This window comes from Dryobates pubescens, chromosome 5, assembly GCF_014839835.1.
Source record: "Dryobates pubescens isolate bDryPub1 chromosome 5, bDryPub1.pri, whole genome shotgun sequence".
NCBI lineage: Eukaryota > Metazoa > Chordata > Aves > Piciformes > Picidae > Dryobates > Dryobates pubescens.
Window position 1 is genome coordinate 9,063,138 of NC_071616.1, and position 23,415 is coordinate 9,086,552.

Below are 23,415 nucleotides of genomic sequence, written 5' to 3' on the forward strand. Positions count from 1 at the left end.
TGATTACTGGGAGAAGCAGCTTAATCCTCCTCCTGTTTATTCTGAAATGAGAAGGGATTTTTCCTCCTTGTGAGGCCAAACCCCTGTGCTTACTTCAAATGAAATACCAAGGAGAACAGAAAGCTGAACAGAAGGAAGTGCAAATATCCATTATTTCCAAAAACACTCTTCAAATTAATAAGGTCTCAGAAGTTCAACAAAAATAAACACAAAGCTGTTGGCTCTGTTAGCTCAAGCAGTTGACAGTATATCCCTGCCTGATGCTGGTGACGGAGGGCTGAGGTCAACAGGGCCCAGGGCAGGGAGCTCAGCCCTGATTTTATCTAAAGATTTTCTCCTCACACATGCTACAAAACACAGTTTCAGCAAAAAGGTGGGAACACGGCCCCTTTCTCTCTCCTAAAGGCATCAGGAGAGCTCAACTATCTCTCTTCACCCCTGGAAAGCCAGCTTCATTTAGATGTTCAAGTGATTTTCTTTCAGAGATTAACAGCTACATTTCAAAACAAGTATAATTTGAAGTCTTCCTAAGGCAGTAAGACAATCTCCCTGCCAACTTCAGACACTGAATTGATCACCGTGTTTTTAACCTCAGGCTATTGCTTAACTGCACTGTTTGCACCTTGTTTATGTATTAAGTTAACACATGCCCCAAACAAATTCACAGTGGGAATGAAATCACAAACATGCAATAATCCTGAGATATTCCATCAGTTATAGGATGGTTGGGTGCTTATAGTTCATTTGTGATGGAATAATGTGACTGTCTCCCCAACCCAAACACTACGAAAATGAGTCTCTTTCCCCTTCACCTGAACTTTATGCAAGGCTATTTGCTTATCAAAACAGCTTCTTCCAGTCTGAGGGCATCTGGAGAGGTAACTGCTCCTCTCAGACTGGACAAGAAGCATTTCGCAGGGCTTGAATGTGTTGAAAGGTGTCTGACAGCATCGCCCATTACCAGCCCAGACCTACTAAGTGACATAACTCCAGCAGCAGACCTGGCAGGGATACAGGGCAGCTTGCTAGCCTGTGCAGGGTGGACCAATAAGGTAAGTCAGACTAAGAACCACTTCAGCAAGGGGCACAACATGCCTTCATCTGTATGTGCCTATAGCTGGCATCAGGGATAAATTTTTCCATGTCTTCAGGAACACTTAAGGGCTTTAAAACCCACAAGCATAATTTTTTGGGTAAAACTGTTGTTTGCTCTTTTCCTCTTTCAGTTAAAAGTTTATGACAAAAAACCAAGGTAAAACAGTTGTCTTAAAATAGATTGGTTTCACCTAAATTATCCCATAATCAAGCAAGTAAGCAGGCGCTGGTATTCCAAGTGAGGCTACTAATTTAGGTTTGCCACAATTACAAAAGCCCCCTGCTCTTTTAGTACAAAATAAACAGAATTTCCCTAGAGATAAACTCCTTCCCAAAAGGCTACTTCTTCCTCTTATCTTCCAGCCAGACTACTGACACTTTAATGCTCCTCATTTCTGAGTGCTAGAAGTTTCTTCTCTCTTCTCTTCTCTTCCTTCCCTGTCCTCTCATCTGATCTGGACATGACCATCCTCCCACAGCTCAGCCCACAGGGTTACAGCCCCTAGTTGTACATAGTCTTTTCATCCCCAACATGCTTTCCTTATGTTTCCTAGGAAATTTCTGCACTCCTGGAAGGGGACATCATAGTCTACTCTAAGGAACATTTTATGATCATTTTATTCTTTCTTGAAGTCAAAATCAAGATTTAAATAGACTATTTTAAAATCCCTATATTTAGCAACCTATGTCAAGTTTTTTGCTCCATCTGCTACAAAGAGAAGATCTCACCCTTTCTACCAGCCTTTGTGTTCTGCATGTACCAATGTTTCCAGTTATTACTACCCTGGATCCAAATTCCTGCCTAGTAATGGAAATATTTTAGTGAAATAAGTGATACAGTAATAAAGCAGAAAACATAGTGAATATAAGAGCTTCAAGTTTGGAGAAAGGCAAAAAGGGAAAATTAAGCATGAAGGTCACTTTCATCAAAGCTTTTCATCTTAATTTTTGAGAGAGTTACCTAGCCACTGCACTGATAATGATCCTCCCTTCAGTTTTCTCATGTCATTAAATATCCTTTAGGCTTTGTTATCTGGTAGACAGAGAATAAGAGTCCTTAGATAGCTTATTTCATCAGGCCAGGAGGCTGGAACTAGTAAAACTAAGCATTCCTCATATTTATCACTCCTAAACAAGCAAGCTTTGATGAACTAACTTCTGCCCAGCAGAAGTCATGGAAAGAACAGGCAATGTTGTGTTTCTTTTCTGTAATGGGAGTCACTGCTATTTCAATCTAATCTGATTTTGCATCAGTAAAGGGAAGTGTTACTCTCTGCTCTGAGTGGATTCTGGGTCAGTATCTCCCTGAGAAAGCCAGAGCAATTTCTGTATCTGCTGTCACTGTTAGCTACATACTCTAATGTATGCCTAACAAACTAATCTGCCTATTCTGACTGATTGCCCACAGATCTGCTCCCTACCTTTATCCAGAATGATTTTATTTTGCATTACCCCACTTTCAAGTTACTTAAAGGGCTTTTGGCCTCTCCAGTCAGTGGAGATAGGATTCTAAAACAGGTGGTTTATGAGTTTACCAACATATTCTATTACACAGTAGGTGCTTATGTGGAATTTTCTAGTGTTCTCTACAAGAAGGATGCTGAGGTGCTAGAGCATGTCCAAAGAAGGGCAATGAAGCTTGTGAAGGGTCTGGAGCACAAGTCTTCTGAGGAATGGAAGAGGAAATTGGGTTTGTTTAAAGTAAAGACAAGGGGGCTCAGAAGAGACTTGCTTGCTCTACAGCTACCTGGAAGGAGACTAGCAAGGTGGGTGTTGGTCTCTTCTCCCAAGTAAAAAGCAATAGGACAAGAGAAAATGGTCTCAAGCTGTGCCAAGAGAGGTGTAGGAAAAATTTCTTCATGGACAACATTGTCAAACACTCAAATAAGCTGTCCAGGGAAATCATAGAATCATGGAATCACCATCACTGGAGGTGTTTAGGAAGAGACTAGATGAGGCACTTGGTGCCATGGTTGATTAGATAGTGTTGGATGATAGGTTGGACTCGATGATCTCAAAGGTCTTTTCCAACCAGGTTAATTCAATTCAATTCTATTCTATTCTATTCTAGTTGGAAAAGAGCACTGGGATTATCAAATCCGACCATTAACCCTACTCTACAAAGTTTACCCCTAAACCATATCCCTAAGCACCATATCTAAACAACATTTAAACACATCCAGGGACTCAGCTACCTCCCTAGGCTGCCTGCTTCAATGTCTGACTACTCCTTCTGTGAAAAAAAATAAATTCCTAATGTCCAGAAGTGGTGAAGTCACCATCTCTGGAGGGGTTTAAAAGACAGGTGGATAAGCTGCAGAGGGGCATTGTTTAGTGGTGACCTAGCAATGTTGGGTTAATAGTTGAACTTGATGATCTTAAAGGTCTCTTTCAACCAAAAAGATTCTATTAGACCTCCTGTTCCACTATCAGTACTTCTGCTGGCCCAAGGAGGTTGAAGACATGAAATAGAAGACCTTGAATTTCTACCAGAGCTGGGAAATGAGAAGTCCCTTTGCTGAGGCAGGAGAAAGAAAATACTATAATACATCAAAAGTATAATAAGTCATATAATACAGCAACAAATGTAAGATTCACCACTTGGCAGCTTCGGGGTAGTGCTACACAACATTCCTAGTATAACCATTGTAAAGGAAGAAAACCACTCATGATTTAGCAGTAGCTTCTCTTTCTCCCAGCATCAAAATAAAGCAGGCATCCAGACTGCAAGCACAGCCTTGGCTGAGTCCCAGAAGCACCCTGTTTATGGTCAAAGCTGACCTTAGAGATGACATGTTGACAAAAGCTAATAGCTGCCACCTCCCAGAGCCCCATGCTTGGACACCACCAGCAGCTTACTGTAGCTACCTGACTGAACACGCTTGATTGTGACTGAGTGATTATCATGCAATGATATCAGTGGCCACCACAGTCCCATTTTATCAGCTCATTTTTGTGAGCTAGTGAGTGAAACAACACACTTCTGATATTCTAGCTTTGAATTAGCTGCAGATACTCCCTTAGACCCCGCAGGAAAGATCCTGCTGTCTATTTCTGAATATTTTGGTACGTACCAAGTTCCTATCTGATCACTGGCAGCAGGTACCCCACCCTTGGGGATTCCTGACATCAGCTAACCTGTGGCTGGAGAGTATCTAACCATCACTCACCAGCATCAATATTAAATGTATAGTGTTAGATGCACAGGTCTGTGTGATGCCAAACATCCTCTTCATCCCAGCAGATGAGTGCTCTCATAAATATTGGCAGAATTGGGTGGTACATGGCTACCATGGTGGCAACAAATATATTTGATCTTTTTACTCTTGACTGAAGTATTAGTCTAAAATAGATGATTTATCATGTTGCAAACCCCTACAGGTCACATAAGTGCCTCTGACCAGCTCTGACGTTACCAGCGCGCCTGTGCCTTCTCCTCCTGCTGACTCCTGCCATGCAGCCCCATGCACTCACAGACAGTGAATTTGACAAGATGTCTGAAGACAATTTGCTTCACCAGTCCAGACAATTTCAATCTGTTCAAGCACAGGAAGAGGAGACTGAAAAAAACAGGGCTAATAACACCTCCCTCTGGCACCCTCGAGGGAGAAAGGACAACCGTGTCTGTGAGACAGTGCTGGAAAGCAGCAGAGCAGCACCACCAGCGAATTGCTGTGTGACCTTCAGCAAACAGCTTCATCTGTCTCTGTCCCAGTCTCCCCTCCTGTATAATGGAGATAATACTGAATCACACAGGGGCAGTGAAACTTAATTCAAAGATGTCAGGAGAAGGACTTAGAGGGCCTTGGATAGTGAATGCTACAGGACTATGAAAGATAGGCTTCCCATTTCTGACAACCTTTCACAGTCTCTACAACAGCAACAAACTTGAAGTGTGGCTGAACATTGACACGTCAGCTGGCAGGACCACTTGGCTGTTTCCCAATGACCGCAGGCAGGGGCACTGATGGAACATGTCCTCTTCCCAATGGAATTTTTATCTCTGCTTCTTTTTAACTTATCAGAGCTTATTTCAGATAACGGCAGAGTAGACCACGTAGCTCCCTCCTGCTTGAATGCATTTCAGGGAAGAAAGAAAATAACAACCGTGTTCCTCAGATGTTTATCGAGAGGGTGAAACAGAGCTAATAATGTCTCGTTCAAACTCACAATACACTCTAAGATTTACATCTCTCTGTTGTGAATATCATAGAGTCTTATCATTGTTAGGGTTGGAAGGGACCTCAAGGATCATCTAGTTCCAACCCCTCTGCCATGGACAGAGACACCTCACACTAGATCAGGTTGCTCAGAGCCACATCCAGCCTGGCTTAAAAATCTCCAGGGATGAGGCTTCCATCACCTCCCTGGGCAACCTGTTCCAGTGTTTCACCACCCTCACACTGAAGAACTTCTTCCAATCTGAATCTACCCATTTCTGGTTTTGTTCCATTCCCCCTAGTCCTATCACTGCATGACACCCTAAAAAGTCCCTCGCCAGCTTTCTTAAGTCTCCCTTCAGATACTGGAAGGCCACAATAAGGTCTCCAGACTGAACAGCCCCAACTCTCAGTCTGTCCTCACAAGAGAGCTGCTCCAGGCCTCTGATCATCCTCATGGCCCTTCTCTGGACATGCTCCATCATGTCCATGTCCTTCTTGTAATAGGGGCTCCAGATCTGGACTCAGTAATCTCAGTCCCTTTCAGATTTTTTTGTACACTAATACTAATCTAGCCAGAGCTTCACAAAGTATCTGCTCTGCAAGTCATCATGTGGAGGGACAGGATTCATGTCAGTTTGTTTAACCAAAACAATACTTAGGGGAAAAAGTGTGATACTTATTCAGCTGCTGAGGTGCAACACAGAAACCTGGGGAGTACCAAGGTTTTTGACCAGACCATGCATTCCCTAATGCAGCCTACAGTATCAGCTCTGTACAGCATCCCTGGCTCTGGCCTAGGATGTGTTGCAAAGGTTGACACGGAAGATGGAGCAGGTCCAGAGGAGGGACACAAAGATGATCAGAGGGCCAGAGCACACCTCCTAAAAAGACAGGATGAGAGCGTTTGAGTGGTTCAAAGAAGAGATGGCTCTGAGAGCAGCCTTTCAGTACCTGAAGTTGACCTACAAGAAAGCTGGGAGGACATGGGACTATTTATAAGGGCATGTAGCAATAGGACAAGAGACATTGGTTATAAATTAGAGAAGAGCAGATTTATATTGGACATTAGGGAAGCATTCTTTATTATGAGGGTGGTGGAACAGTGAACCAGGTTGCCCAGGGTGGGGGTGGAGACCCCATCCCTGGAGACATTTAAGGTCAGGCTTGCTGGGGCTCTGAGCAACGTAGATGGGAAATGTTCCTCCTTACTGCAAGGTGGATTGGGCTAGATGACCACTAGAGGTCCCTTCCAACTCAGTGCATCCTATTCCTATTCCATTCTACTCTGCTCTATTCTATTCTAATTATATTTTATTCTATTCTATTCCTATCTATCCTATCCTATCCTATCCTATTCTATTATATGAAAAGATGAGAGCTGGAGTTATTCCTCTTCAGGCCCTATATGCACAGTTGGAAAGTTTAATATTCAGCAGAAAACCAAACCTTAGCAGATTAATTCAGCAAACAGATTTTCTGAATGAGCTGAACTAACACATTTTCTCCCTTCCCAAAACCCAAGCTTTTTAGCCCATCAGTGTCAACAGCTAAAGCCAGTGTGCCAGTGTTGTGCAAACTTAAGTTTTCATTAAAAACATTTTGACAGACAGTTCCTGATGAGCTCAAATTCTACATAAGCTGTAACAGTGTAAAGAGGAGGCTATTTCTGCCTGTTAGAAAGTTGGGTAAAATACTAAAAGGAAACTCTTGTTTGCTGATTGTGCAACTGTAATTTTGGTAGCAAATGCTCAGGATTCTTGCATTTTACAGCATGACAGAAGTTTCTTGTGAGCAGAGCTGCATTTTTTTTTCCCTCCATGCTTTCTACAGGTATGGTAAAGATGTCACACATATGCACATTATCAGCCTGAGAGATTTTACAACATTGAGAGCATGGCCTCTCTAATTAGAAGCATTTTCAGATTAGCTGCAAATTAGATGAAATAGTTTCTTTGCTCCAGAAGCAGAAGTGTCAAGCTGTTTATGACTTTGTGAAGGTATCATAAATATCCAGTAAAGATTATGTTAATTTTAAATGAAGTGTTCCAAATGGCTGCAGAATTATCACTGAGGTGTGATGCAAGTCACATTTTGGTGAAAGAAATAATACCATTTCTGCATTGAGGAGGAGTGGCTTTTGCATGCAAATACATGCAAACCTATGCACAGATACATGCATAACTGCCTTGATTGCTTCAGCCAGGAAAACTAGGGTGGAATTGTCTATAAACTGTTTCTCAGCATGCAACCTGAATTGAAGGGACCACTTTGGGGGAAAAAAAAAGGAAGAAGTTACATCCCTCTGTCCCCTACACAGTGCTGTGATGGGAAACACTGGTGCTGATAGCATCTGGGCTGTCAGTATCTGTCAGCTAGCGACAGCACTGAGCTTCCTGGACCATTTTACATACCTAGTCACCTAGCACTAAGTGCTTCTAACCATGCCATCCTTAGCAAGATTTGAATGGATAATCCTGAAGTGCTCTGCAAGAACTATCTGCAGATAGAAATGCAAATCAAAACAAAGCAGCAGCAGCATGGGTTGCAATATGAAGGAGTAAAGTTACAATAGGAAATAGAAACCTGCACTTATGACTTAGGATAATATATCCACCACAATCCTCTTATGTCAATAACCAAGAGAAGCTCGAGGGGAGCACAAGAGTTTTCTTTTGAAAAGCAGGGACTAACAGCATCCTGCTGCCTCACTCCAGCTAGGGTCCGACTCACAAGTTGCCGTGGAAACAGTAGAGATTTTCTTTTCTGTTGCATCACTGAACAGCATGTAAAACTACACAGGTCTCCAGATTGCTCTTATGGTGATGAATGAGGAGTAGAGCAGATGTGCCTACCACAGCCTGGCTCAGGGACTACGGGAGGAGGAGTAAACTCTGCACGCGGCATGGCAGAGTTCCTTTGCATGTGGGCACACACATTTCAGGCCCCTTGCCACTTCCACTGTAGGCAAGACACATGGGTGAAGCCCATTAATGCAACCTCAGGAATGCCCAGAAACAAAGCTGTTAGCCAGGTCTCATCTAAGATAACACTGTTGAAACTGCTCAAATTGACAAGTACTGGAAGTAAGAGACCTTAGCTCAACAGCTTGGATTTTGCAAGTGCTCCTTTTATGGGTTAGCTCCCACAACCTGAATTTCACTTTGAGTTCTGACCGCCAACTAATCATTCTCGCACAATGCTGAAATGTGGTTTTGGGCTGGAACAACTGAGGAAGCATCAGGAATTCTAAATCATCCAATTTATATCATGATTTGAAGCTCCTCTGGAGCATCAAATGTAAGGCACTTTCAAACAGAAAAATGCTGGACTCTGTTTGGTCACCAATTTGTTCCCAAACAGAAACTTGCATCTCCCCAAATTTTGATGAAAATAAAGAGCTGGTTATGAACTGCACCCAGACCACTACAAATCCATGAGCCAAAGCAGACCCCCAAATGCACCTTCCCAAAGCTAAGAACTGGACAACACTCTCACAGCTCATCAGCCTTCCCTGCATCCAGAAACAGAGTAGCCACCTCACACCTTGTCTGTCTTCAACACAAGGCTGGAGAAGAAGGCATTATCCAGCTACTTCCTTCACAGCACCACTGGCATGTGAAAATGAGTCTTCCCATGCAACACGGTGGAAGAGGCCCTTCCTGGGCCTGACAGAAAATAAATTACTTCATACAATGCTGAACAGGTGTAAAAAGACATGTTCCTCACGAGAGACATTCTACACACCCCCCCTTCAAATGTAGCAACTGCTACATAATTAACCTGAAGTATTTAATCAAATATATTATTTGTTGAAATTACAGTATCACAGTATCACTAAGGTTGGAAGAGACCTCAAAGATTATTGAGTCCAACCTGTCACCACAGACCTCATGACTAGACCATGGCACCAAGTGCCACGTCCAATCCCCTCTTGAACACCTCCAGGGACAGTGACTCCACCGCCACCCTGGGCAGCCCTTTCCAATGACGAATGACTCTCTCTATGAAGAACTTTCTCATCACTTCGAGCCTAAATACAGAGACATAAATATGAAGCAGATAAAAAGGGAGTTGGAGTTGGTGGATGCCAAATCAGGGCTTTGGCACTACTGCCATATTCAAAAATCTGAGCTTAAAGCAAAACAGATTTTCTACACTGCTAGCAGGGAGCAAACTCTACAGTGGAGTGAAACAAATAAATCTGCTGCATCCCTAACCATATTCTGCATACAGGGGAAGAAAACAGAAAGAATGTAACTGCCACTTAAAGTGACTACTTTCTATTTAAAACTGTAAGGCCTAAATTTGCCCTTGGATTTAGGCCCCATGCCTGAGGGAAGATGTGTGTCCATTCCCTTTTGAAAGGAAAGAAAGGAATTTATAGTGAAATAGAGGACATGTGAACCATATGACAAGACTTTAAAGCGACAGATTTCTTCATTTTATTTAAGCTTCAATAAAGCACTGTCACCTGAAGGCAAAATCAGATGAAACTATGTAGTACAAACTTGAGAGTGTTGTGATTTAATAAGAAATGCAACGTACCATCATTTTCTGTTCAATTTGCAAACGTTCATAGACATGCTCCTAACTTCTCCCACAGTAATGGAGCTACTTGGAGCCATTAGGAAACTGGTTCTTAGAGATATTCCCAGTATGAGATGCAAAAGTTTGGTTTTGTTGTTCCCTGCAGGAAAGATGTAACACGGGCACAGAGCCTCCACTGTTACTTTCCCTAACGAGGCAAACTATCCAGCATATACCTTGCTTATATTCTGGGCGTTAATGGGCTATATGGGCTTAGCTAAAATAAATTATGCAGATATATAGAGAGATACATAGACAGATAGATATAGATATATTTATATACAACCCCCCCCCTCAAATATTTTGCTTCAAAATAACAACAAAAGGGGGACTTCTGGAATTGCCCTTTTTTTATTAAGCATTCCTCTGTGAATATGATACTGTGGCACATAATATAGCATGACAGGTCATTTCATGCATCATTTAACTCTTTGCATTGCAAAGTGCCATACCATAATAAAGATTAGATACACACTCCTCATCCCCCTAAATGCTGTGAAGTAGATGCCTAAGAGGAGCAGTTCCTAAATTACAGGGAAAAGAGGAAACAATTCACCACCATCAAAAGTCTGTATTTTGATTCTCTCCCTCTCCATGTGATAATGTGACCTTGACTTATTTCAAGGTACCAGTGCAAAAGGAAATGTTATTTTCATCTGAATTTCAGAACAGAAGCAGGAAAGAGGGTTTGTGAGGATTTGTTTGTTGTAGAGTGGAAGAACATAGATTTTGATTTGGTTTTTTCATCCCTCTATGAACTATGTCTTTTCTCCATATTGCTTTTTAATGCCTTTAATACATATATAAAATTTGATAATTTTATGATCAGAAAAGTGTGCAAGATTACCAGTGTTGGAAACTAAAGACCTTGTTCTAGCCCATGAAGAGAGAAAACTGAAGTGTTTAGCACTGTAAGACTTTCTGTACTAGCGCTGAGAAAGTTTCAGACAAAAGGCAGAGACAGGCAAGGCTGTTTGTATTGCTGAATAGTGTGATCCCAAGTAGAAACAGAAAAGATCTGCAACCAGAATTTTCTAAGAGGTTCCACCTCTGCTAGACATCAAGAATTTTCTCTGCAAAAACATCAGGAGGTTTTACCTTTGCTTAAATACGAATCCTGAGACCATCGCACAACACATTTATCTTTTGAATCCTGTCCATGACACCAATTTGTGTATTGACAATTGACAGGGTTAGCACAGGGGATACAGATGCCAAGTTAAAGCAGTAACTTATCTTTTACTTATGCATAGAACAGTAAAAGAACAGGCAAAATAATAATACAACAAAGGCAAAATACACCAAGGTAGCGCACCCAATCATTACTATATAAAGTTAGTGATGGTGATGAAGAAAGATACATCACCAAATGTCCCAAGACTTTACCATCATCCAGATCTGCAGTCACTGGGGAGCCCTGGTTACAGCAAGGATTTGAGAACCTTTTCTGGCATCTGGAAGTGTGTGCACTCCTAGATGAGTCTTCCAAAGTCACAGAAAATCACAGAAACATTCAGGTTGGAAAAGGCCCTTAGGATCACCAAGTCCAACTGATAACTGTACTCTACAAAGTTCACCCCCTAAAATATATCCCCAAGTACCTCATCCAAATGACCCTTAAACACAACCCAGGGTTGGTTACTCAACCACCTCTCTGGGCAGGCCTGACCACCCTATGTGAAAAATTTTTTCCTGATGTCCAGAATTTTTCCTAATGTTGAATAAAAAAGTTTACAGAACTTTGGATGCAGGAATATCCAGCTTTGTTCTCTTGTTAGATTCATTCCACAGCCTGGCCTAAGGCTGAACTAAGGGAGTGTGCCTACCTGTTTGAGTTTGACCACATCCTTCCCAACAAGGCCAAACACCCGCTTGTATGACCTTGACAATATCTCAGATACGGTCTTGACAGTCCACTGAGCAAGGCCATCTGCCTACAGGGGCTGGATGGTTTACTGAGTAAGGCTGGACATCTGCTTATATGGCCTTGACACTCTACTGAACAAGGAAAGTTAAATACATTGTTATGACATTTCATCCCCACTAATGATTACAGTTTCTCTAAGCTACATTAATGAGCATGCATATTTAGCTAATGGTTATATGCTAGGAAAAATGCATATTATTAGTATCCACTCTGTGGTGGAATATCTAACATTGTGTTGGGGTGTTCATTTAGAGGTCAATTTTGGTTCGAGTCCTATTGCTTAGGCCACACTACTTCATTGGTCTGTCCATCCATACCATATCTAGACACTGTGCAATGTACAGATGCCATTTCTAAAATGAGCTGATAAAGTTTGGGCATTTAGTAACAATGGAAAAAAACATATTTTGAGCACTCTACTTCACACTGATATGTTAGCTAGCAGCAGAAAAATGAAAAGCATTAGAAAAAATGTAAAATGAAAAGTATTAAAGAAAACTGAAAATAAATCTGAGCATGAATCAAACCAGATGTGACACTGCCTGACCATCACACTCTTAATTTAGGAATCTGTTTCAATATGCTGATAGGCCAGTTTACATAATACAGGAGTCCCTTTAACTGAGGAGTCTCTTTAACTGAGCTACTCAATTGCTTCAACCCTTAACTCCTAGAGCAGCTCCTGCTAGAATGAGAAAACCCAAACCTCACAGATTGCTCAATGGAAAGCCTGAATTTAAAATGCACAGACAATTCTCATAACATAATCATCATTACCGAATTCATTAACACATTTCCATGCACTGCAACTCCCATTTATTATTCTAAGACTGACTGGTGCTTTCCCTTTGGCAAAGCAAATGTTGCAAATCAAACAGCACTTCCAAGCTCTGCTGTGACTCAATTATGGTCCTCGCCATGGGTGAAGTTATTCACTTCATGAAAGTTATTTACTTATGATTTATTCAGTGGTTCTACTATGGCAAGCTCTGTCCTTTGGCAGCAGTGATACTGTAAATTTACTAAAAGGAATACTTAAACTGAACAAGTTATAACAACACTTTGGAAAAATGAACAATTCTCCTTGCTCATATGAAAAGAAATGTCAAATTGCTTTTCCTCCAACAAAGTTTTCTTTTTGCTACTAACGGATCAAGGGACACATCACTTGCAGTAAACTTGTGGCAGTTAATAGAAATTATACCATGTCTGCTTTGCTGTCACATCTCAGCATCAAACTGCTGTTTGATTCAACTCTGACACTCAACGCCAAATGTTTGGCTGGGGCTGTCCATTTTAACCCTCCATTTTATACTACACATTGAAACTTTTCCAAAAAGCTTCCAGAAACAGTCAGAGGTGCCCCAGCTCTAAATACAAATGCACTTCAGTTGAGCAGAAAGGGTTGCAACTTCTGTAAACCCAGCCAGAGACACCAGTTTTAAAGACTTCTGCCTCTTGATACCTACCCAGTTACCTGTAGAACAGAAGCTAGAAATCCTGCACAGACAGATACCATTTCTGTTTGGTAGTTTCTTACTATATTCTCTACAGTGGTTTGTGTAAAAGACAAGCAAAGACACCACCCACAATGCAAGAACACAAGGCACTCTTGCCTTCCCTGCCTGCCAGCAGACAACACAAAAGCCTGTCTCCAGCTCTGGAATGCTAACTGGCTGTTTTATTCACTGAGAAAGGATGGAACAGAATAAAAGGAGCAAACACTGCATCCTGTGCCCACAGCTTGACAGCTGTTTCAACATGTGAATATTCCAAATGAGAGCAGGCGAGCGAGCTATCTCCAGAGCAGATCTATCTAATGTACTGAAAGAGTACCATACTATGCAGTACACAAACAACATGAGTTTTAAGCACATATGTTACAATATAAATCACAGACCTTATTATTATGATCTACCCAGATGGAATAGAAGCATGGCTACACACAGATGGGAAATAGATTTCATGATTTCAGAAGTACACTGGGATCACTGCTTTATGATGTTTCAAAATGTTTTCTGTTTCCAACTTTTTATAAACACAACCACCAGAGATGTGACTGATTTTTACATACAATGGAATTATGTATTAACAGGTCTGACTCGCTCCTCTGTGCTCTTAAATCTCATTAGTGCTCAGGTTTGACACTAGAACTTAATGGTGAATTATTAACAAAGGACTACAAGGGATTTTCACTTTGCTATAAAGTCATCTTCTGCCCTGCTAAGGTCATTACAAAAGTGACTGATGTACTGAAACATTTGGTACTGAGGCAGATTCAAAGTTTCCCTAGTCTATAATTTTCTTTTTGTAAGAAATTGTCTCCTAAGCCAGTTCTCTGACAGAAAAGCAACACATCTACCTCTAAAACAGAATTAAGAAGTATCTAACATGCTTCCCAGCAAATGATCTTTCAGTGGGCTAAATTTTTGTAGCAACACAGTCGTCTAAGCAGACAGAAACAAAAGTAAAATACTAATTCTTGTTGGTAATAACAAGCTTTACAGAAAATCAAATTTCCTTTGAGTTTCCTCATCTCACAAGCAGTAAAAAAATTTTACCCATAAATTCTACTCCAAAATAAAACTAAGTAGTTCTGCAGTGGTGGTTTGGGTGGTTTATTGGGGTTTGTTACTTGTTTGTTTGTTTTGTTGGTTTTTTGTTTCCTCACATGGTAAAAAAAAACCCACACAAAACAAACAAAACCAACAATAAATCAACCCAAAAGACTTACTCTGGAGTAATTTCTCCTTCATGTTCCTTCCTCCTCAGAAGTATCTTGTGACCCTCATCCACCCTGGCTTGCTTGGTCCATCTAGTCACCATGCCATGAGCCCCTACTATCTCCCCACTTCTGTTGCGCAGTTGAGTACATGGAACTCTACAGGGATAACTACTATATTCATTGAAATATGATGCCACACTTAAGTTGTATTCTCTTCATCTTTCTGCACACTAGAAACAGACAACATCTCAGAAACCTTTGATTTGAGATTCTTCCTAGGGAAGCAGAAGAGCACAGTAACTATAAGCCCTTTTACACTGAAAGCCAAATGTAGTAGCTCACACCAGTGCTGCAGCGGATGATTGCTTCCTCCTGAATTGCCAACACTCAGGGTGAAGATGGTGTTATGACAGAAAATGGTAGACAAAATATTTCTGCAGAACCAGAGGTGCAGGCACTTGACCATGGTTTACAAGGCAAGAGTGGTGTCTTGGGCTGCCTGTGTCCAAGACTTCGCAGCAGAAAGAAAAAGTGCTGGGCTCGGAGCCCTGTGTTGCCACACAAACTCTGCTAATTACATTTTGGAAGCTTAAGATGTTATTAGTCTTTGTCTATTAAGAGAGGAGATTGGCACAGATAAATAATTAAAAAAAACTTTCTTGGTGTTTGTCCTTCACATCAGCTGAACACCTTAATTAGATGTTTGCTGCTGAAACAGCCTAATGATAGACTTCCAAGCGGATGCCTTTGTTTTTTAACCAACTAGCAGAGAGCAAATAAAGATGTTTAAGCTAAAACCAGGCTTTAGTGAACTTTTTTTTCCCACTGTGACCATCTCCTCAACCTAAAACATTATTCATGTTTTTCAGGTATTTTGAGTAATAAGCTTTGCAATAAGCTCCAGTAACCATTCAGGGCAATTCAGTAACTCTCTTCTTTTGCCACCTGCTTTCTACAATCCAAGAGCAGTTGCTTGCCCTGATGCCTTGTCGCTTTTTCTGCAAGACATGGAGACACCAAGTGTGGATCCTTCTATCAATGCATGAATACTGCAATTTGCATAAAGCTAAGAATTCTTATTTGAAGTAAAACACCTCTCTAAAGACAGATGCATGTAATTCTCATCTGTGTGAACACACTTGACTAACAAAAAATAAATGTATGTGCATATGTACATCATAAAAAATAAATAAAATCAAACTTCAAATATGAATGAGTGAACTGCTCATGGGATCATGGTGTTACTATTCACACTTCTACAGCCATGATTAAATGTGAAGGGTATAGAGTGAACTTCTCTTTACAGTTTTTAATTCAGAGCAGTTCATTAGAAGTGACATTTTATGTACTGTAAATATGCAACTAAATGAGAAACTTAAGAAACCTCCAAAATAAGTAGTACTGGCAGATTTCTCTCTGCTTATTTTACTGTAAGTGAAACAAAAGTCAGTGAGCAGCATTTGGTACTTAATGACAACAACTTCATCAAACAAACCTCAAGCAACAGCAGTGAAAAATCAACAGGAATTAGACACTTTACCCCCATCTAGCATGTATTATGACACCAGTTGTCTGAATCACAAAGGAAGAAAACATAAGACTGCATAAATCTGTTACTTGGAGTGGTGGAATACTCTTACACCCACAGTCAACTCAGCAAAACGGAGTTCTGCATTTCACAACTAGACAACCAGCAAGAGATTAAAAAGAAAATGAGTAATGACTGAATAACTGCATGAAGAAGAAGATTCTTTAAGAGTCTTCTTCAGTTTCTGTGCCAGTATCAAGTGGTCCCTATTAGTGCTAGGAAGTATGCATGAAAAGAAACAAGACCTGACAGCCTGGAGATCAGCAGCTCAGGCTCCATGCTGGTCTCTGCACCTGCTTCATCTCAGCAGTGCACAAGGGCTCTGCAGGAGTAGGGTGAGGGAGGATGGTGGAAGGTCATCAATAATACATGTCCAACCAGCCAGAGGGAAGAATAAGGGAACTGCACACTGCATGGTGATTTCAAAGGTAGAGTTCTTGAAAGTGTTAAAGGCTATTTCTGTGAGCATGGCCAACTTGTGTTTACTGGTGTCTTCCAATGCATAAACTCATTTAAAAATGCTATGCATAACCTGCTGCTGGAAACGGCTTATCTAGACTGCATCCCAGACCCGAAGGACTTTCTAACACACTTGCAGGGAGATAGGTCAGTCTTTGCTAGAAATTCAACATCAGCTCTCCTTTCACATTCAGGACTCGAGTTCATATGCAGGGAGGTCTGACTGCATCCTCACATTTTACACTGTTACCAGAATTTGGCTCCTGGTATACAGGCTACTAACAGGTTTACAGATCAGGTGACTGACCCTGCAAAAGCTTTCTGAAAACCAAACAATCCATAGGTCTACATTCTCTGTTTCTCATGGTTCTTATTCAGACAAAAGACACCCCACAAGTTTCCATATATCATTTATCATGTCTTTTCAGTGTCTATCCTGCATCCTGATGTATCAGTCCATGGAACACTCTAACCCTCCTGCAAGGGCAGGATCACCTTGGGAAGGCCACACAGGAATACATCCAGGCAGGTTTTGAAAATCTTCAGAGAAGGTGGCTCAACACAACTGATTGTGAAGGAGGACATAAAAAAACCCCAACCCCCTCTACCTGATTGTAGTGAATGAAGTTGAACAGCAACTACTTTAAAACATACCAGAAGGCAGAGGAGGGCAAATTCTTGAACAGAATAAATAAGTAGTATAGAGCTCACAATTTAAAACTTCTGCTAACCTGTGAAGAAATTCACATAAAGCTTCTCTACAATTTCAGATGATTGCAAAAATAGTTTTTGATATCCATATCTTGATGATACAAAAAAAGTGCTATTACCATTTTGATAGGTAAATACAGCTGGGTGCCACCAAGTTCATTAATGCTGGCCCATCATTAAGCATGTGGTACCAGAAACCTCAAATAGTGCAGGAATTAGTGTCTGTGGGTTTAACTAAATCTCTACTGAAATATTCATTCATATGCTATAAACACAGGTGGATCCCCTCCTGCTTTCTACACCAAGAAGATTTGGCACCTCCAGGTAACTTCAGCAGAAGCTAGGGCTCCTCCTTGTTTTAAAGTTAAACTGCTCCTTTATGATATAGTATTTTTCAGTGGTTCTCTTTCTAGTTCTCTGTGGGTTTCCATGTTCATGGGAGTGTCAATAAGAATTAGACCACAAAGTCTTTATAAAATACCATAAAATACTAAAGGAAATTCTTCCTTTATTATTTAAGTGGGAAAAAAACCCACAACCAACTATTAATGATGAAAGGCTCAGAGTTTCCCTATATTTTATAATCACGGCTACGAGTAAGTGTTTTCTGATCATGTTCATTGACAAATTTGTTGAAGTTTATGAGTGTTTTTATTAAAGTGTAATAACCCATACCACAGGGCTCCCAGTTCTGTTCCTATATGCATTGATCTTATGCATATACCAAACTGCAGGTCACTTCTGCATCAATGTATTGTTCACAAACAGACAAACTATTGAGTCAATGTTTAGAGTATGCTAAATATTACCCAGCTGAATAGAACAGTTTAAAAGAGGGGCAACAAGGCTGGTGAGAGGCCTTGAGCACAAGCCCTAGAAGGAGAAGCTGACGGAGCTGGGATTGTTTAGCCTGGAGAAGGGGAGGCTCAGGGGAGACCTCATTGCTCTCTACAACTGCCTGAAGGGTGGTTGTAGCCAGGAGGGAGTTGGTCTCTTCTCCCAGGCAACCAGCACCAGAACAAGAGGACGCAGTCTCAAGCTGCACCAGGGGAAGTTTAGGCTCAAGGTGAGGAGGAAGTTCTTCACTGAGAGAGTCGTTTGCCATTGGATTGGGCTGCCCAGGGAGGTGGTGGAGTCACCATTCCTGGAGGTGTTCAAGAGGGGACTGGACATGGCACTCAGTACCACGGTCTAGTCATGAGGACTGTAGTGACAGGTTGGACTTGATGGTCTTTGCGGTCTCTTCCAACCTTGGTAATACTGTGATACTGTGAAGTAGGAGGCAGGGATACATCGATGCAAAGCCACTGAACTAGACTGGTCACCACTGCCAGCAGGTACACTTTGGCTGATGGAAGTCTTTGAGCCAACAGCTATTGCTATTTGCTCTGCACACGGAAAACCAGAAATTAATTATCTCTCATTATCATTACCCTGAATGGATTTTGGCTTTTTCTTTACTGCACTCTTCCTCAGGTCTCTTGTGCTACTTTAAAAACCTATTTTAATGACATTTCATGCATTTCAAAATGCTAGGTGTAACCTGGTGCATTTGCTTCATCTGAAGGATGCTAAACGCCACTCTTGGCATGCCCTAGTTGCCAAGCTCAAAACAAACAAGTCTTTTAGCAAGATATGCATGAGTGGGCATTTGTTGTTGCATAGCTCTGTCCTACGTGAAAATGTTCAAAAAGCCACAAGAAAAATCTATTTTTTCTTTTAAATTAAGCCCTCCATATACCTTTAGGAACTGAAAACCAAACTAGCATAAAATACCCTTTTCTCCCCTGCTTTGTGGTCCCATGATGACACCTGGACAGCAGCTACAGATGTAGGCAGAGATGAGAGATGGGGTGCCTAAGGGGGAATGCTGGAAGAGACCCTACTTCACAGACATCCAGGCAATATATTAAAAGCCTGCACTTAGCCTCTGTTACTTGTATTCCTTTCCTTGTTGACATTGCTTTATCTGCTCATTCTTTCTCAGAATTTCTTCCTGTGGAAAGCAAAAGGAGAAATCCCTCTTTCCTGCAGTTCATGCAGCCAGCCAGCCTCGGTGGCGGAGGTCAAGTTGGGATAGGGAACAGCTCCTCTCCCGTGTCCTGCTTTTCCCTTCAAAGCAGGTCAAACAAACAGGGCTGCCAAAGCAGTATCTGGACTTGACATGCTGTCTGTTAAAGTGCGCTCTTGAGGGATCAGTCTTACAGTCTGTTTTCTTGCACAGGGTCAGGTCACAGTCTGGTCTCTTAAGCCAGTAGCAGCCCTTCTACAACTTTTTCTCAATGTGGATCTCAAGGAATAGTAAAAGCATGTGACTTGGGCATTCTTCTCTTTTAAGGAAATTAAGGAAAAGTCAATGTTCTGCCTTTTCAGCTTTACCTGTCCACACAGTTTTTTAAATTACTTGTGACCCCACAAGTTACAGGGTGTTCCATACAAACTTCTGCTGCTTTCATTGCACTAAACCACATTTATGAATCGAACCTATCAGCAGTAAGGCACAAGCAAGCTGCAAGAACAAAAGCAATTGCCATTACTATTACCAGTGGAGTCCAAAACTTAGTCCAGGGGCATTTTTAATTGTGATCAACATGAACTTAGGATTTTTGCTCTAATTAAAATGAGAAATGAGCACAAACCTCTATTTCAGGAGAGGAGAGCTGCCCTACAAACTGCTACCTGTGAGGTATGAAATTGTTACAGCTGGGTGAGGAGCTATGAAAAAGCAAACATCAAGAAGCCTTGTGAAGGGGGACAGGCCACCACTGCTCCAGCAGCTCCCCAAGACTGGTGGCTTTTGCCAGTGAGCATTTGTAGCTTGTTCACAAAGAGAAAAGCACACATATTTCTGGGTAAAGACAAGGTGGTCTTCAGTTCTTACCAAAGGCAAACTGAGAACCCTGGGGAAGACTGTGCCACCTCCTCTGTCCTGCTCCAACTGGCTGCATGGCTTAATGTGGGCACATCGAGAGGACTCAAGGGCAGCTAATGGAAAGACATGCAGCTTCCTGCACAGACACAGCAAGTAAGATGGCCCTTACCTAGCCAAGCAAAGGATCTTTAATTAGAAACACACCTTTGTGAGTCTTTAAAAGGAAAATTCAATTTGCACCTACCTCCATGGCTTTTTACCTTTTTTAATCAGTAGTAACTGTTCTAGCTAATAAAACTAAATACTTTCTTCACATGCTGCTATTTGGGAGGTCATGAGAATACAGAATTAACCAGGTTAGAAAAGACCTTCAAGATCATCAAGTCCAACCTATCACCCAACACCATCTAATCAACTAAACCATGGCACTAAGTGCCTCACCCAGTCTCTTTTTAAGCACTTTCAGGGATGGTGACTCCACAAGCTTCCTGGACAGCCCATTCCAATGGCCAATTCTGTGAAGAATTTCTTCCTAACATCCAGCCTAAACCTCCCCATTGAGGTACAAGTGCATGTGCAATCAGGCTTTCACAAGAGCACTCTGGATAGAAACAATGAGGAAACCTGGAGAACCTGGAGTTCATCACAGGCTTTCTCTTAATTGAAAAAAATATATAAAAGGCCCTGTGAGAGACTAAATCTTATCTCTCCTGATGTGACTCAACAAAGATAAAACCACCTTTGCAGCTGGCCTGACAACAATGGGCCACTGCCATTGACAAGATCATCCCCACCCATCAGGTACCCTGGAAAGGGAGGATGGTGAGACAATGGATTCACCACCTGGCCCCTGATGTGTATTGGGTGTGTGGGCAGGTAAATGGAGAAGGAGGAGGCAGAGCCCTCCCCCCCGCCTTCCTCCAGACCCCTGTCCAAACACAAAGGAATACACAGGAAGATTTCCTGGGGAACAATACCTGGACACATACCTAAGGACTAAAACTTGTATAAAAAGACCTGAGCAACTACTGGCTCAGTAGAAGGAAAACACAGGAGAAGGACAATGCCACTGAGAAGGAAAACATGAGAGAAGGAACAGCCTGGGGCAATGTTGCTCTGAAGAAAAACGGAGAGAATACCAGGAGAGAAAAAAATGACAGAGCCTGGAAGAAGCAGACCAAGAGGAACCCTCTCTCCATGTCCTAAGCTCCACCTGCTGCAACTCATGGAGCTGAAGAGGCTGCCCAGAGGACCACATCTCTTCTACAGCCAAAGCTACAGCACCCTTGCTCTACAGACCCAACATCTCCTGCAGCACCTTTCTTCCATAGACTCAAATTGACTTTGGAGGCGAGGGGTGTAGTAATATAATTCCTTTCCTCTTCTCTCTCCCTCTGTATTTTCTCTCTCTCCCCTTCTGATCCATCCACTTTATTTAAGTAATAAATATGCTAGCTGTTGATATTTTGGCCTTGTTTGTGCCTCTAATTTCATAATACGGGACTATTCAAAAAACAGAGTCTCTTTCCCTCTCTGGACTGAGACAGGCCCTTCTCATGCAAGAAATGGTTGCCCATGCTTCAAAGGGAAAGGCATTGCACATCCTTGCTCTTTCTCCATCCCACCACACTGAGCAGCAGCTTGATATTTCCAAGATCCTGATCTCCACTGATCAGAGAGAAATATTCACAGATAGCATGTAGTTGCTACCACAACCATTTTTACACAGCTCTTGAAATCATGCACATAGTTTCTAGCAGTTGTAACTCCCAATGGGCACACTGTCATGCTTCAGGGACTGCAGGTTCAAAGGAGGATTACACACAGTGCATACTGCACTCACACAGTGTGTGGGTGATGGGAGTTGCAAAGTCTGCAGAAGCAAATCTATACTTAACTACAGTCCACAGACTGCTGTCTTAGTGCAAATGCCACTTCAGTATAGATTTCAGGTATGATGTTGGGTTGGGAAGAGGTGCACCTAAGGTTTAGACCACATAATCTTTCCAGAATGCTTGTGCAGAGGGTAACATGCAGGGTAATATAGTATCTAAAGCCACTCTAGCAAGGTTTGGCTCAAGCTCATCCCTCGTAGCCTGCAGTGGACAGACACTTGTAAATATAGTAATTTTTTGCTTATGTATCTTCTGTTCCTTCTCTAAATCTGGCCTCCAGAAATGCACTAAGTGTTTCTGAGAAGGATACCAGTTTAATACATGAACCCTTAGATCTCCTCTTTTCAAACTGTCAGCTGCTTGCCATTGGCCTGTTACAGGCATGGCTCCTAGTAAGTCTTCTTGTGCAGGTGACTTTGCAAACACCAGCCTGTAAACAGAGTTACAGTAGTCAGTTAGCTTTGGTTCCCGAGTGACTTAAACTCCAAATTTAATACCTTGAATGTCTCAAAGGGCTTGGTAGATCCAAGGAGAGCAAGTGTGTCTGCAGTGTGTGACCCTTCACCTCTTCCTCATAAGAAAGCCTAGCAGCTAGCTGAGAGTAAGCTTACAAAAACCCCAAACTATGACACACATCTAGCATTTCTTGTCTCATAGGCCACACACATAGGCATGGTGATGGGAAAACCAAATTCCTTGCTCCTCTCAGTGCCTTAGCCTCCTTTAGAGATCCCAATCACCTGAACTTCCTTTGAGCTACTTCAGCAATTTGCTTTTGAGTACAAACCTTTAATTGAGAGGTAATCTGCATAGTTCATAAAAAAACCCAAAACAACAATGAAGAAACAAACAAAAAACCTACCCTGCACTAGGAGAAAAACAAACAAACAAACAAACCCCACAAACCAATCATGTGTTTCCCTTAGAGACCCCATCTCAGGGGATTTGTTTGTTTTCTTTAGCTGTGTGTTTTCTGGGGGCTGTACCTATCACTGCACTGCAGGGTCTTTCACAGTGTTCTAAGAAGCAACTGCCTGATTACAGCAAGACTGCAACATGCTGGTCACATCACTTCCCTGACAGCCCAGATGATTAAAAAGATGCTCTATTTCGTGCTTGTTTCACTTCTGCTTCCCTTTTATTTTCATTGCCAATACTTAGTACCTGTCAGCTTCTCTCCACTCAAAACAGCCTTTTTAATTACTCATTATCATCACTGTTATAACAATGGAGGCAAAGGAAGTAATTAAATACGCATGTGGATTATATTGCCCTGCACACACTCGTTTTATTCAATGCATAGGTGATGGGTGCTTATCATTCAAAGCAGAACCTGAAAATTACATACTTATTTTAGATGATACCTCAAACTATTCAAATGTACAAACAAAAC

At 41.7% G+C, this 23,415-nt stretch overlaps 1 protein-coding gene across 3 annotated transcripts in view; it reads right to left on the minus strand.

Annotated features, from left to right (window-relative positions):
* Positions 1 to 23,415, minus strand: part of RGS6 (regulator of G protein signaling 6) — a 287,350-nt gene that overhangs the window by 117,369 nt on the left and 146,566 nt on the right. The gene's annotated exons all lie outside the window — the stretch shown is intronic.